The sequence below is a fragment of the Cynocephalus volans genome, chromosome 12 (genome assembly GCF_027409185.1).
Source record: "Cynocephalus volans isolate mCynVol1 chromosome 12, mCynVol1.pri, whole genome shotgun sequence".
Classification (NCBI taxonomy): domain Eukaryota; kingdom Metazoa; phylum Chordata; class Mammalia; order Dermoptera; family Cynocephalidae; genus Cynocephalus; species Cynocephalus volans.
The window spans coordinates 26,418,663-26,434,218 of record NC_084471.1 but is presented as its reverse complement, the minus strand read 5'-3'; positions in this window follow the sequence as shown (position 1 = coordinate 26,434,218).

Sequence of the window (15,556 nt, the reverse complement as noted above, 5' to 3'; positions counted from 1 at the left end):
GATCATAGCGGCCTCCTAACAGGTCCCCTTTAGTCTTTTCTCAGCACAAGCAGCCAGAGTGACTCCTTAATATTCTTTTGTCGGATCATAAAACTCCTCTGCTTAAAAAGTTTTATGGCTCTCCATCACACTCAAAGTAAAAGCCAAAGGCCTTAGAGTGACCTTGGACCTGGTCCACATTGTCTCTGGGACTTCATCTAGGACCTACTCTCCCTCCCTCGCTTCCGCCCTTTCTCCGCTTACTCTGTTCCAGCCACACTTGTCCTTGTTGGTTCATGAACATGTTGTCCCACCCTGCACTCACCATTACTTCTACTGGAATTCTCTTCCACACCTAACTCCATGGCCAGTTCCTTCACCTCCTGCAGGTATTTACTCAAATGTCACCTTCCCCGTAAGTCCTTCTCTGATTGCTGTATTTAAAATGGTTTCCTCCTGACATTCCTATCTCTGCTTTATTATTTTTTTGTATCACTTATCACCATATGACATACCTATCTTGTACTTATTTATATGTTAATTATAGGTCTTCCTCACCGGAATGTGAGCTCCATAAGAGCTGAGAGCTTTGTTTTGTCTGGTCTGTTCCCCGTTGCAACCCTGGAACTTAGCAGAGAGCTGACTCATTAAATATTTGCTGAATGAAACAATGAATGAACACTTTCCCACTGTTTTGACCAAACTGCAATGTGTATCTTGATTAATCTACCTTTTAATAAGCCAAGTGGACTGTTTCTTTCTATAACATAGCTTAATAATATGATTTAATATGTATTTAAAAGTATATGACAGAACTCTACCAGGCCTGTACTCCTTAAATGAATGCAGTTCTCAGTGTAATTATGTTAAGCTTCATGGGAATCAGACCTATTGATCTAGAATTGCATGCTTCTTTATCAAATTGCCTTAAAAAATTACCGGTACTCCATCATCTTTCTGAGCTCATCTACTTGGATTCCCCATAGTTAGCAGTCTAGAGGGGTAGTCACATTGCCTGTGTATCAGAGAGTAAAAGATACAAGAGGTTAGGAAAATGGTGAAAATACAGTTATGGTTATGGTTACGGTAAGACTCCTACAGGTGGAGTAAACCAGCTATAATTGATCTTTTATTACATCTAAGTTACATGCCAATTTTTGGAAGTTATTACAGTGTGAAAGCCCTGGAAGATATTAGCTAAATCATCACATCAAAGGTGGGATTATTATGACAAGGACAAGCATAAAATCTTTTCTAAATGTTTGTCAGCAATGTTGACTGCCCAGAGAAAGCTGTAACAATATTTCCCATAAACAGGAGTGACCAAAGCAATGTAGACTCCTTAAAGAGCTGACTGCTCTCAAAAGCCCGTTAAAGTACTTACTGCATTCTGAAGTCCATTAATAAGCCTAATTAATGCCTTCTTATTTCAGTATTAATGAGACAACTCTTTGGCATGGTCTTTGGCTTTGTAACAATGGAAAATACAAACAATGATATGTAAAAAATAAAAATGAACAATGCTCGCCCTTGTTACTCTGCCCAAAAGACTTTGCAACTACCTGTGTTTTCTAGCTGAAAATGCTTTAGTAGAATTAATTACTCATGTGACTTGATTACCTTTTACCTTTAAGTTGTTATATAAATACATTTATATATATGCTTATATAGATATTAGAATATACTCATAGATGATAAGCCTAATAAAATGCTTTATTTGGTATAGAAGGATTGTTAGATGATCTTCTACAATCAGAGGAGTCACAGGTATTTTTATCTTATTTAACTTAGAAAACTATTGTTTGAATATATAGTATTTTTGGAAGTCCATTTTAATTTCCTTTATAAAACACTAATGTATAGGGCTTATGTCATGGCAGTCTAGCATTTCCCACCCCCCATTTATTTAAAATAATACTAAATTTGCTCTTTTTAGAATACCATGATAAAAATTCTATGGCAAAATGGGTTAATTAAAAACTAGTAATAGAAGGGTACTTTTTTTGTGGCATTTTTCTAAGTTTTCAGTTCAAATCATCACCAACCAATACTAGTCTGGTTACACCTGCCCATAATACTTAGAGCAGCTTAGGGTACAGTGAATGTTACAGATCTGGTCCTCTCACCTAAGTGATTAAATTTATATCATAAAATGTGTGACAGCAATGGAGTGGTGCATAGAAAAGACTGACAACCATAAACCCTGAGAAATAGTGTCATGTTTAGAATTTGAGTAGGAATGAGGGAGGGATGCTAATGAATAGACATCAAAATATGTAGCCATTCGAAGTCCATTGAAATCATTTTCCTCAGCCCCCTCTCACTTCCTTATAATGCTTTTTCTAAACATTGACATGTAGAGCCAGTTCCTTTGCAGAGGTGAATTTTTCTATGGCAAAACAAAAATAGTTTTAAATAATTGCTGAGGTCCTTTGGGCAAGTAAATTCATTTCTCATTGCCACAGTTATATCATCTGTAAAATGGGGATATTAATTGCATCTGTGTTAAAGATTTAATATAAAGATAAAATGAATGAATGTTTATAGCATGTTTAGAACAGTGCCTGAAATATAGTAATTCTATTAAATGAATGGGAATTAGAATTAAACTTATTAAGGTTTGAATAGGTCTATTTATTAGCAATATGATAAGTTATATGATCTTTCTCAGCCTTCGTTTCCTCATGAGAAAAATTGGGGAAATAAGTTCTAGGATTTTTGTACAACATCAAATGAAATAATATTTTTTGCCACTGAAGTGGAAAAAAATTATAAATTTAATACTTTTGAAAAATGTGGGCGTTTTCAAGATGGCGGTGGCTGCGGCGGTTGGCGCGGAGTAGCTGAGGTGGAAAAGGCGGCCACTGGGCCTCAGGCAGCCGGGAAACTTGTGGACCTTCCTCTTGCCATCTCTTAAGGGAGGACCGCTGCTGGTGGCCGGTCGTGGGGGCTGACCGCCACTTTGCCCTCGGCAGGAGAGGCTGCCTCATTTATAGGCAACAGCTTTGAAGTATGGAGCAGGAAAAGAACTGTTTCTTAGCTGCGAAAGCAAGTCTCTAAACAGGGAACACGGCGCCAGGGCTGCTGTGGATGCAGACAGGATCCCGGTGGCTGGGGCCGTGCTGAAGGTGGCCAGCTGCCCTATTCAGGATTCGAGGTTTCAGGCCGGCATAAAAGAAGATTCCTGGGAAATGCCCAAGCCGCTCCGCGACCGAGCAAGCAGCCCGAGGCAGTGGGAACCGAGAACGGGGAAGGCGACAAACCAGAGGCAGAGAGTGAGTGCCCGACCTGACACAGCCCTGTGAGTGACCCCTGGCCCGGCCCTGCTTGGGGGGCTGATGCCCACCCACCTTCCGCCTGCATCACCGGGCCACTCACTGCCCCAGGGCTGCCTCCATTTTCCCAGGTGGTGGCAGCTCCGCCCAGCTCGACTCCTCACTGAGCCTTCCCACTTGCTTGCCCCGGTGCGGGGCTTCCCAGGGCCTGCGGGCTGGCCTCCCCTCCCACTCCCTCCGCGGTTCTCTGGCGGGGCCGGTGGCGTGGGGTGTCCCCAGCCAGTGTTGGGAGGGCAAGGAAGTACGGGCGGGCCGACTGTCACTCCACCACACCCTGGACTCCGGCCCCCAGTAAACATCCTGTTACTGGGAGGCAGATACCATCTCTGCGGCCACCAGTTTGGAAAAATGCCTAACCAATTTCTGGTTGGGAATAGTGTGGTAGGAGAGTTCCCAAGTCCACTTGAACCTGCCGGAGAGCTGATTGCAGGCGGGCGCTAGACTCAGTCCATGCCAGGGGGATACAAAGGTGAACAAGTCCCGAGAAAGATCTACACAGTGCTACAAAGGCACCCAGAGCGACCGGTCGTCTGTGCCTAGAAGAAACCTGGTAGACTTCCTGGGCGAGGCGGTGCCCAGCAGGGTCTTGAAGGCCCAGCTGATAGATGAGGGTTGCAGAAGACACATTCCAGCCCAGCCCAGTGAGCACAGAGTGGGGAGATGTGCGGCCAGGGAGGCGGAGACTCGACAGAAACCACACACCCTGTGGGGTCGCCACTGCACGATCCAACAGCCTGGGCCAGAGCACACGGAACAGGGAGAAGTCCTCCACAGGAAGTGAAAGCTCAACAGTGATCACACACCCTGTGGTACGTGATCCACCAGCCCAGCAGAGTCCAAGCTGACCAGAAAGGTGGCTCCCCGGAGAAGCCCAAGACCCGAGGCAACCACACACACAAGGCACTAGAGGCCAACTGAGCAGCCACGGAGGGAGCCATACGAAATTGGCAACCACAGCAACATCCTAGTTATTCATTAGTCTCAAACCGGTGGACTGTGAAACCCCTGCCACAATGAATAAACATCAAAACAAAGATACCAGAAATACAAAATATCAAGAAAGTACACCACCAAAAGTTAATAAATCTCAAACTCTAGATCCTATAGAACAAGAAGCCCTTGAAATGACAGACAAGGAATTTCGAGTGATAATTCTAAGGAAACTGAATGAGATACAAGAAAACTCAGCTAGACACATGATGAAATGAGGAAAAGTATACAGGATCTGAAAGAGGAAATGTACAAGGAAATCAATGTCCTGAAAAAAAATGTAGTAGAACTTGCTGAACTGAAGAAGTTATTCCGCGAAATAAAAAACACAACGGAGAGTTTAACCAGCAGGCTTGTCAAAGTTGAAGAGAGAACCTCTGAACTTGAAGATGGGCTGTTTGAAATACAAGCAGACAAAAAGAAAGAAAAAAGAATCAAAGACATTGAAGAAAATCTGAGAGAGATATCAGACAACCTTAAGCGCTCAAATATCCGAGTCATGGGTATTCCAGAAGGGGAGGAAAATGGAGATTCCATTGAAAATATATTCAACAAAATAGTGGCAGAAAACTTCCCAGGTATAGGAAAAAGCGCAGATCTTCAGATCCAGGAAGCTCAACGATCTCCAAACGTATTCAACCCAAAAAGGCCTTCTCCAAGACAGGTTATAGTCAAATTGGCAAAACTCAGAGACAAAGAGAGAATCTTAAAAGCTGCAAGAGAGAAGCATCAAATCACCTATAAGGGAGCCCCAATCAGGCTAACATCAGACTTTTCATCACAAACCCTAAAAGCTAGAAAGGAATGGGATGATATTTTCAAAATACTAAAAGACAAAGATTGCCAGCCAAGAATACTCTACCCAGCAAGGCTATCCTTCCGAAATGAAGGGCAAATAGTATATTTCTCAGACAAAAAAAAACTGCAGGAATTCACTACCACACGACCACCCTTACAAGAAATCCTCAAGGGAGTAATGGGTTTGGTTCCTGAAAAATAACTACCACTGCCATAAAAACCCAAGAAAAATCAAAACCCACTAGTATAATAAAAATGGCATTCATGAAGAGAAAACAAGCAAACAAAAACGCTATCTACAACCTAAGGAACCAACAAACACAGAAACCAAACAGTAAATCAGAAAGCAAGGAACAAAAGACACCTAAGACAGCCAAACAACCAATAAAATGCTAGGAATAAATCAACACCTTTCAATAACAACTCTTAATGTAAAAGGCTGAAATTCCCCAATCAAAAGACACAGACTGGCTGACTGGATCAAAAAGGAGGACCCAACTATATGCTGCCTACAAGAAACCCACCTCACCCATAAAGATTCACACAGACTAAGAGTGAAAGGATGGAAAAAGATTTACCATGCAAACAGAAAAGAAAAACGAGCTGGAGTAGCTATTCTTATATCTGACAAAATAGACTTTAAACTAAAAACCATAAAAAGAGACAATGAGGGACACTACTTAATGATAAAAGGACTGATCCATCAAGAAGACATAACAATCATAAATATGTATGCACCCAATGTTGGAGCAGCCAGATTTATAAAACAAACTCTATTAGACCTAAAGAAGGAAATAAACACTAATACCATAATAGCAGGGGACCTGAACACCCCACTGTCAATATTAGACAGATCATCTAGGCAAAGAATCAGTAGAGAAACACAAGATCTAAACAACACTCTAGACCAATTGGAATTGGCAGATATCTACAGAACATTCCATCCAACAACCTCAGAATATTCATTCTTCTCATCAGCACATGGATCATTCTCCAGGATAGATCACATATTAGGTCACAAATCAAGTCTCAAAAAATTCAAAAAAATTGGAATTATCCCATGTATCTTCTCAGACCACAATGGATTAAAACTAGAAATTAATAACAAGCGAAACTCTGGAAACTATACAAACACATGGAAATTAAACAGCATTCTACTTAATGACATATGGGTCCAAGAAGAAATCAAGCAGGAAATCAAAAAATTTATTGAAACTAATGAAAATAATGATACATCATACCAAAACCTGTGGGATACTGCAAAAGCAGTATTAAGGGGGAAATTTATTGCATTAAATGCTCACTTCAGAAAAATGGAAAGATGGCAAGTGAACAACCTAACACTTCACCTTAAAGAACTAGAAAAACAAGAACAATCCAAACCTAAAATTAGCAGATGGAAAGAAATCATTAAGATCAGAGCAGAACTGAATGAAATTGAAAACCAAAAAGCAATTCAAAAGATCAACGAATCAAAAAGTTGGTTTTTTGAAAAGATAAATAAAATTGACAAACCATTAGCATGGCTAACAAAAAAAAGAAGAGAGAAGACTCAAATAACAAAAATTAGAAATGAAAAAGGTGATATCACAACTGATTCATCTGAAATACAAGGAATCATTCGAGACTACTATAAACAACTATATGCCAACAAATTGGAAAATCTGGAGGAAATGGATAAATTTCTGGACACACACAAGCTCCCAAAACTGAACCATGAAGACGCAGAAAATTTGAACAGACCAATAACAATAAAGGAGATTGAAGCTGTTATCAGAAGGCTCCCAACAAAGAAAAGCCCAGGACCAGATGGATTCACAGCAGAATTTTACCAAACATTCAAAGAGGAATTGACACCGATTCTTTACAAACTATTCCAAAAGATTGAAACAGACGCAAATCTCCCAAACTCATTCTGCGAAGCAAACATCATCCTGATACCAAAACCAGGTAAAGATATAACCAAAAAAGAAAACTACAGGCCGATATCCTTGATGAATATAGATGCAAAAATCCTCACTAAAATACTAGCAAACAGAATACAGCAACACATATGTAAAATTATTCACCACGATCAAGTGGGATTCATCCCAGGGATGCAAGGTTGGTTCAACATACGCAAATCAATAAATGTGATACACCATATTAATAAAGTCAAACACAAGGACCATATGATCATCTCTATAGATGCTGAAAAAGCATTTGATGAAGTTCAGCACTCATTCATGAAAAAGACCCTCTATAAGTTAGGTATAGAGGGAAAGTATCTCAACATCATTAAAGCCATATATGCCAAACCCACTGCCAATATCATCCTGAATGGGGAAAAGCTGAAAGCTTTTCCTTTAAGAACAGGAACTAGACAAGGATGCCCACTCTCACCACTCCTATTCAACATAGTGTTGGAAGTACTAGCCAGAGCAATCAGAGAAGAGAAGGAAATAAAGGGCATCCAGATTGGAAAAGATGAAGTCAAACTGTCCCTGTTTGCAGATGACATGATCCTATATATTGAACAGCCTAAAACCTCTACAAAAAAACTCTTGGAATTGATAAATGATTTCAGCACAGTAGCAGGATACAAAATCAACATACAAAAATAAGTAGCATTTCTTTTCTCCAGTAGTGAACATGCAGAACGAGAAATCAAGAAAGCCTGCCCTTTTACAATAGCCACCAAAAAAATAAAATACTTAGGAATTGAGTTAACCAAGGAGGTGAAAAATCTCTATAATGAGAACTACAAACCACTGCTGAGAGAAATTGGAGAGGATAGAAGAAGATGGAAAGATATCCCATGCTCTTAGATTGGAAGAATCAACATAGTGAAAATGTCCCTACTACCCAAAGTGATATACAAATTCAATGCAATCCCCATCAAAATTCCAAAGATATTTTTCTCAGAAATGGAAAAAACTATTCAGACATTTATATGGAATAACAAAAGACCACACATAGCCAAAGCAATGCTGAGCAAAAAAAATAAAGCTGGAGGCATAACACTACCTGACTTTAAGCTATACTACAAAGCTATAATAACCAAAACAGTATGGTACTGGCATAAAAACAGACACACTGACCAATGGAATAGAATAGAGAATCCAGAAATCAACCCACACACTTATTTCCATCTGATCTTTGACAAAGGCACAAAGCCTATTCACTGGGGAAGGGACTGCCTCTTCAGCAAATGGTGCTGGGATAACTGGATACCCATATGCAGGAGAATGAAACTAGATCCATACCTCTCACCATATACTAAAATCAACTCAAAATGGATTAAGGATTTAAATATACACCCTGAAACAATAAAACTTCTTAAAGAAAACAGAGAAGAAACACTTCGGAAACAGACTTCATGAATACGACCCCAAAAGCACGGGCAACCAAAGGAAAAATAAACAAATGGGATTATATCAAACTAAAAAGCTTCTGCACAGCAAAAGAAACAATTAACAGAGTTAAAAGACAACCAACAGAGTGGGAGAAAATATTTGCAAAATATACATCTGACAAAGGATTAATATCCAGAATATATAAGGAACTCAAACAACTTTACAAGAAAAAAACAAGCAACCCAATTAAAAGATGGGCAAAAGAGATAAGTAGGCATTTCTCTAAGGAAGATATACGAATGGCCAACAGACCTATGAAAAAATGCTCAACATCACTCAGCATCCGGGAAATGCAAATCAAAACCACACTGAGATACCATCTAACCCCAGTTAGGATGGCTAAAATCCAAAAGACTCTGAACGATAAATGCTGGCAAGGTTGCGGAGTAAAAGGAACTCTCATACATTGTTGGTGGGACTGCAAAATGGTGCAGCCTCTATGGAAAACGGTATGGAGGTTCCTCAAACAATTGCAGATAGATCTACCATACGACCCAGCTATCCCACTGTTGGGAATATACCCAGAGGAATGGAAATCATCAAGTCGAAGGTATACCTGTTCCCCAATGTTCATCGCAGCACTCTTTACAATAGCCAAGAGTTGGAACCAGCCCAAATGTCCATCATCAGATGAGTGGATACGGAAAATGTGGTACATCTACACAATGGAATACTACTCAGCTATAAAAACGAATGAAATACTGCCATTTGCAACAACATGGATGGACCTTGAGAGAACTATATTAAGTGAAACGAGTCAGGCACAGAAAGAGAAATACCACATGTTCTCACTTATTGGTGGGAGCTAAAAATTAATATATAAATTCACACACACACACACACAAAGAAAATCCGGGGGCGGGGGGAGAAGATATAACAACCACAATTACTTGAAGTTGATACGACAAGCAAACAGAAGGGACATTGTTGGGGGGGAGCGGGGGAGGGAGGAGGGTGGGAGGTTTTGGTGATGGGGAGCAATAATCAGCCACAATGTATATCGACAAAATAAAATTTAAAAAAAAAAGAAAAAAAACAAAAAAACAAAAAAACAAAACAACAAAACAAACAAAAAAAGAAAAATGTGAGAAAACGGTTCATACTATATAAGTAGGAGTATGAATTAATACAACAATTTTGAAGGGCAATTTGACAATATCTATTATACTTTTAAATGCACATACCTTTGACCAGCAATCTTACTTCTATGACTTTGTTTCATTGATAAATACAAATATATGTGCAAGAATACTTATTGAAACTTTGTAATAGTAAATAACTGGGAACAACTTAGATGGTTTTTAAATAGGGAACTATTTATTATTGTAAATAATAAATCTATACAATGTAGCAATGAAAATGAATGAAATAGATATACAGATATGGAAAGATGTCCCAAATATATTAAATAGCTAATTGAAGAATAGTATGTGATAGGTATCATATATACATATACATAGTATATATACACATGTAAAATATATAGTATCTTGTATGTAATTAGCTTGATGTGTTTCTCTGACTCGGTACACAGATGACCCATCTCTCTTATATTTCCCACCAATTGCTCAAGTGTCCCATTGCCTTCAGGAATTGTCGAAGAACCCCAGGGTTTAAGCAGTTCAAAGAGAGTATGTCGGTCCAGCTTCCAGCACCAGGGGGAGCCAGCACAGCAGAGTCCCCTCAATCCTGTCCTAATGTTGCTTTTCACTTTGACTGGTACTGGCACCCACTGCCCAGTGATGCATGTCTGTGGCTGCTGGGTTGTCTCACTTCTCTAGAATTCCAGGAAGCTGTGATGACCCATGTCTGTGCTGTGGAGGTATAGTTATTTTTGGTTTGCACCCATAGACTCAGCCATAGTTCAGCCTTATGTTCCCTGCAAGAGCCCTTCGATGGAAGACTTTAGCCCCTGGTGATGAGCCAATGCTCTTTTGCCATTTTGATAAGGCATCAGTATCCTCTCCCAGCCACCCAACCTATTCTTCTAACTTCAGGGAGAGGTTTAATGATGGATTCTCCTCTTTCCTGGAAGACAATGGGGACAGGGATTCCTTCTGAAATCCGTTCACCTCCTCTCCAAACTTTGCATACCTAGGATAGGAATGGGTTTTGCTAAAGCACACATTCATGAATTGGTCCCCTTATACTCTATTCCTAGGACACTGGGTGTCTGCTGGCCTTGCATTTGCATAACAATGAGCTGCTACTTTTTCTTTGCAGGATGATGTTTCTTTCAAGGTGACTTTCTGAATCTGCCTATTCAGACCAACAGGTGGCAGATGGGAGAAATGAGTACTTATCCCCCCTTACTAAGCACACCATTTATCTGAATGCTGCATATTTCTTATGCACAGACAAGTTTTTATTTGTTTGTTTACTTGTTTGTTGATAGTGCATATGTGTATAGAAACTTTCTGGAAGAACACTCGAGAAATTATTGATGTTGTTTACATATGAGTCGTAAGAATGGTGGTTAGGAGGAAGGCTTTTATCTTTTACCTTATACCTAACTGTTTTGCTTGGGCTTTTTAAAAGTTTGCATTGTAATAAAAATAAAACAAGAATTAAGAAAAAGGTAATTTTGGAAATGAGAAAACGTGTGTATATTTCCTAGCATAGGACAAGTGTTAAAAAATGATGTGTTTCTTTGTCCACCTGGCATTGACATTTTCATGACCTGTTATATGGGCCGAGAAGATTGAGCAGGTCTATCATGTTCAATGTTGCTGAAAGTGTTTCTCAGTGGCAGAAATATGAGAAGAGGGTCAGAAAACTCTTGAACTGTTTCAAAGTGGGATGATGTGTGTTGGTATATTTACCATAATCTTTGCTCGCAGGGCTGCCATGTATGGTTGTGAAGGATGTGCACTGAATAAGAGTATCACATCTAGAGGTATGTTCATATCAAAGACATGTTCAGTTAATATATTTATTGCTGCCTTTGCCTGGAAGTTACAAAAAGTATCCCGTTTAAACAAAGTTATTTTCTTGTGACGATTTTGTAACAGATGGAAGTAAAGCACCTGGGAACTGTAGGGCAGGCCACAGTCCTGCTGGCTCACTGCCAGAAGCAACCATCTGCAATGATGGAGAAGGCTCTTCTCTGACTTCCATTCACTTTCATGGTTGTGCTTTCGGTGGTTATACCACCAAAGTCCTTTCCTGTGGAAGAAGAAGAAGAAAAATAGAGGATGGCATAGATTCTCTTCTTCCTTGAGCCTTCTCTTTCAACAGTGTCTTTTCAGAATTAGTGGGTGGGTTCATTGTTATTTCCCTAGAACCGGGATTGAAGTCTTCTTGTGGTCCTTGCTTATATCAGGGTGATCTTAAGTGGGGCATGACTGAGCTTAAGCTAGATGGAAGTTTTGTACCTTTAGACACAAAATCCTTGACCTTTGAATTGTGTGGAAGAAAAACTCAGTAGGATTGACAACGTCTGCTTGAGTTTATCATTTGGTATGTTTGTCAAAACATAAGAAGTGTTGTAAGGGCACTGTTTAGAACTTTCCAAAGTATAGATTTTTTATGCATTGTTGTGTATTAATGTTTGATTATGTTATTTAACTTTAGATTTAATTCATTTGTAATATAAGCATTAATAGTTGTGTTTATGTGTTCAGTGTGCAAACTTTGGTACCCAGGCTCTAAAAGACAGAGTGTTACATAAATATCTAAAGTTTATGCATTCAAAAGAGTACAGTTCCAAGAGTCGGCATGTACAACTCTGTTGGTCTTATCTAGGTACAACAATTAAATCCTCTGGTAACAAGGCCCCTGAGTAGAATATTAAATAGAAAAAGATTTTATTAGTTGGCACTCTTTCAGTTGTAAGAGATAAAAATGCAAATTAAATTGGTTTAAGCACAAAATAATTTAATGACTCCTACAACAGAAAAGTCCAGAAGCAAGGAAAGCTTCAGGACTGGCTTGCTCCAGGGGCTCAAACATTGTAAAAAGAACCTAATCTTTCTCCAGGTGAGTTTCATTTTCAAGCTAGCAAAACAACTGTAAAATGCTCTAGACATACACTTACTCAGGTTCAGTTCCAGCAGAAAAGAGCATGAGCCTTTTCTTTGGTCTTACTGTAGCTCTTTAACTAAGACTGATCGTGTGCATTCCTGAACCAAGGGCTGTAGCCAGAGGCTATGATCTTCTGATTGACCAGGAATGAATCACATACCCACACCTAGAGCCTGAGTGGAGTCAACTCTACTGTAAATTCATGATCTAAGATTGGGGAAAGGGTTGGTATTCGGGGGGGTGGATATTGGGATATGGGTAACAGAAGAGAAGCCACTTGGAGTCAAAAAGAAATGGTGCCCACTCTAAAGGTAAACTCATGTAGCCAAAAGAGAGTGAGTGGCTGAGATTTTTAGATGAACATTCCTCTCTAAGGTATGTAAGAACCAAAATAAAGGGCAGAAACATGAGCATGTCTTGGGAATGTGCAGTGAGAATGGCAGTTACCTACGCCATTCTATTATGCCTTGGCTGTTCATTAGATTGACTTAAATCTTAGCAATCTTTTTGTCTAGATCTAATGGAAAGTGCTTGTGACATTTTTATTTTTAAGATGCTTTAAAAAAAAAAAGCTCCTTTATTTTTTAATGCAAACATTTGCTCCTTCCCATCCCATCATATGTGTTTGTAGAGAACTTGGAAAATGACATGAAATACAGAGAAATGAAAAAAAAATCACCCAAATTCATCACCTAACGTTTTTCACTATTAGCTTCTTGGCTTATTTCCTTTCTTGTGTTGTTTTATTTTGGATCAAAAATTATATGCATGATACAGAAGGGTTAATGAAATAGTGGTAATTCTGGGCTAGGAGCTTGATATCTAGACTTAACGATTCAGATATAAAATGTTTCGAGGGCATTTAATGTATGAAAACAAACCTCCAAAGACAATAGCATTTTCTTATGTTGTGTTCTGTCCTGCGGGCAAGACATTATTCTTTCTCAGGATCTGAAAGGTTATTTCAGTGATATTGGCTTAAATCAAAGAGTCAGGTCGATCTGTCAGTATGTCCCTGAGTTTTCCAATCAACAGGATTTACAATATTATTAATCACATTTTTATGTCATTTTATCAGCTGTAGAGGTCCCAGATAGGGCTCCTATGAGAATATATAGTGTGTCATACATTGTTAATACACTTGATACGATGCCTTCCACAGAGCTCCTCTCCATTTATATTGGTGTATTCTTATATTAAATCATTTTAAGAATAACACGAAAGTAAAGCAAGGCAGAATGCTGCTTTTTCTTCTCGCAATGCTCTTTCCTCCCTTGCAAATGGACACTGTATTTAATGGAAGGTTGCCTGAGAGCAAGCCTCCCGGTTACTCACCTTGAACCCTTGTGGGCCAGTGTTTCACATGCTCATGAATGCCATATCTTGCTTTATTTACTGAACAAAATACAACTTCTCACGTTCTTTTCACAAAATCTTATACTAATGACCTATGGTCAGATATTCCTTTCAGTTTGGAATCACTATTCCTAGGGTTCAGTGACCACTTAAAAAGAAGCTATAAATCATAAATATTCAAATTCAGCTGCAACAAAGTTCTCTGGATGCTACTGGTGCCCCAAATATCTCAACCTCATTCCCGCCCTTGAGTTTTACTTATTAGAATGCTGTCCCACTCCTATTCATTCTTCATGGCTCTAATCATTTTCTCCTGGTACTACAGAATGTTAAAGTGCAAGCGGCCTAAAAGGGCATCAAATCACAGAATTTGTAAGCTACTAGTATTCACTTTCTTCCTTCTTCAAACATCTCAGTATATGGCCTCACCATCATCCACTTGGCCAATTTGTAAAGTTCAAAGGCACCTTAGACTATTTTTCTCCTTCTCTATTGGCCCTCTCATGGGCCCCAAATCAGTTGGTGTAAAGTTCTGCCAATTTCTGGCCATAGAGTTTTTAAATCCCTTCCTCCCCTTCTGCTCTCAGTCTCACAGCAGTCAGTCTTCTGGTAGGAAACCAGACCACCCTCAGTCCACGTCCATGTGGTTTGGGTGGGGTTGAGCCCACCCACCTGCCAGTCTTTAGGCCATGCCGTCGTACTTAGTCCATAGACTGTGCAGGACCACTGGGAAAGAGTCATCCCTATGTGCTGGGCGTGCTAACCTGGAGCTGCTGCTTTTGATCATTTTACCAGCACTTGAGGTGAGCCTGTCTGAAAGCAGAGCTGAGCAGGGCAAGAGGGCTTTCCTGGGAACATGGTGGGGGTCTGGATCCTGCTGTGTCAGCCTCTGGAGTGGCTGACCCATTGCAGTCCTGTCTTTCCATCAATCGATTTGAATTTGGTTCCTGTCATTTGCAAGCCAGAGTCCTGACCAACACAGAGTCTATTGGCATTAGATATGTTCAATTCTAGTAAAAAAAATCCTTCCTTGATCTTGCGTCTCAACTTCAGCTGCTGCTCTTTTCTCTCTTCTCCTTTATAGCCAAAATTCTTGAGGGTGGCTTACAACAGCTATCACAATGTCTTTGTTTCCAGTTTATGAGACCCACTGCAGTCTGACTGCTCTGCCCATTCCACTCCTGCACCCCAATGACAATGCCTTCACCAAGATCCCAAACTCTCTCCTCATCATCAGGTCCTGAGGCTGCCACGTTTACTTACTCTCCCAGCAGTGTTTGTCACTAAGGACTATTTTCTCCTCTGTGCTCTCTCCATTTCTCCTGGCTCTCCCCTACCTCTCTTGCTGCCTTTCTCAGTCTCCTTTATGGGTTTACAATGTCTGGGATCCTCAGGACTCTCTCCCACATCTATGTTCTTTCTCACACTACACATTTTCCCTGGGAAATCTTATCTGCTGCTATGGCTTTAATCACTTTTAAATATTGGTGATCCTGTATTACTCAGTACTCTTTGGCTTTCAACAGATGGAAGTCCAACATACAGTGGCTTAAGTTTTTTCAAAAAGAGAATCTCTTGGCTTACAAACTGGAAACATGCAGTGCTTGACCTGCATTGGGTCTGGCTGCATCCACGTGCTCAAATGACAGAATCCAAGGTCCATCTCTTCTCTCCATCTCT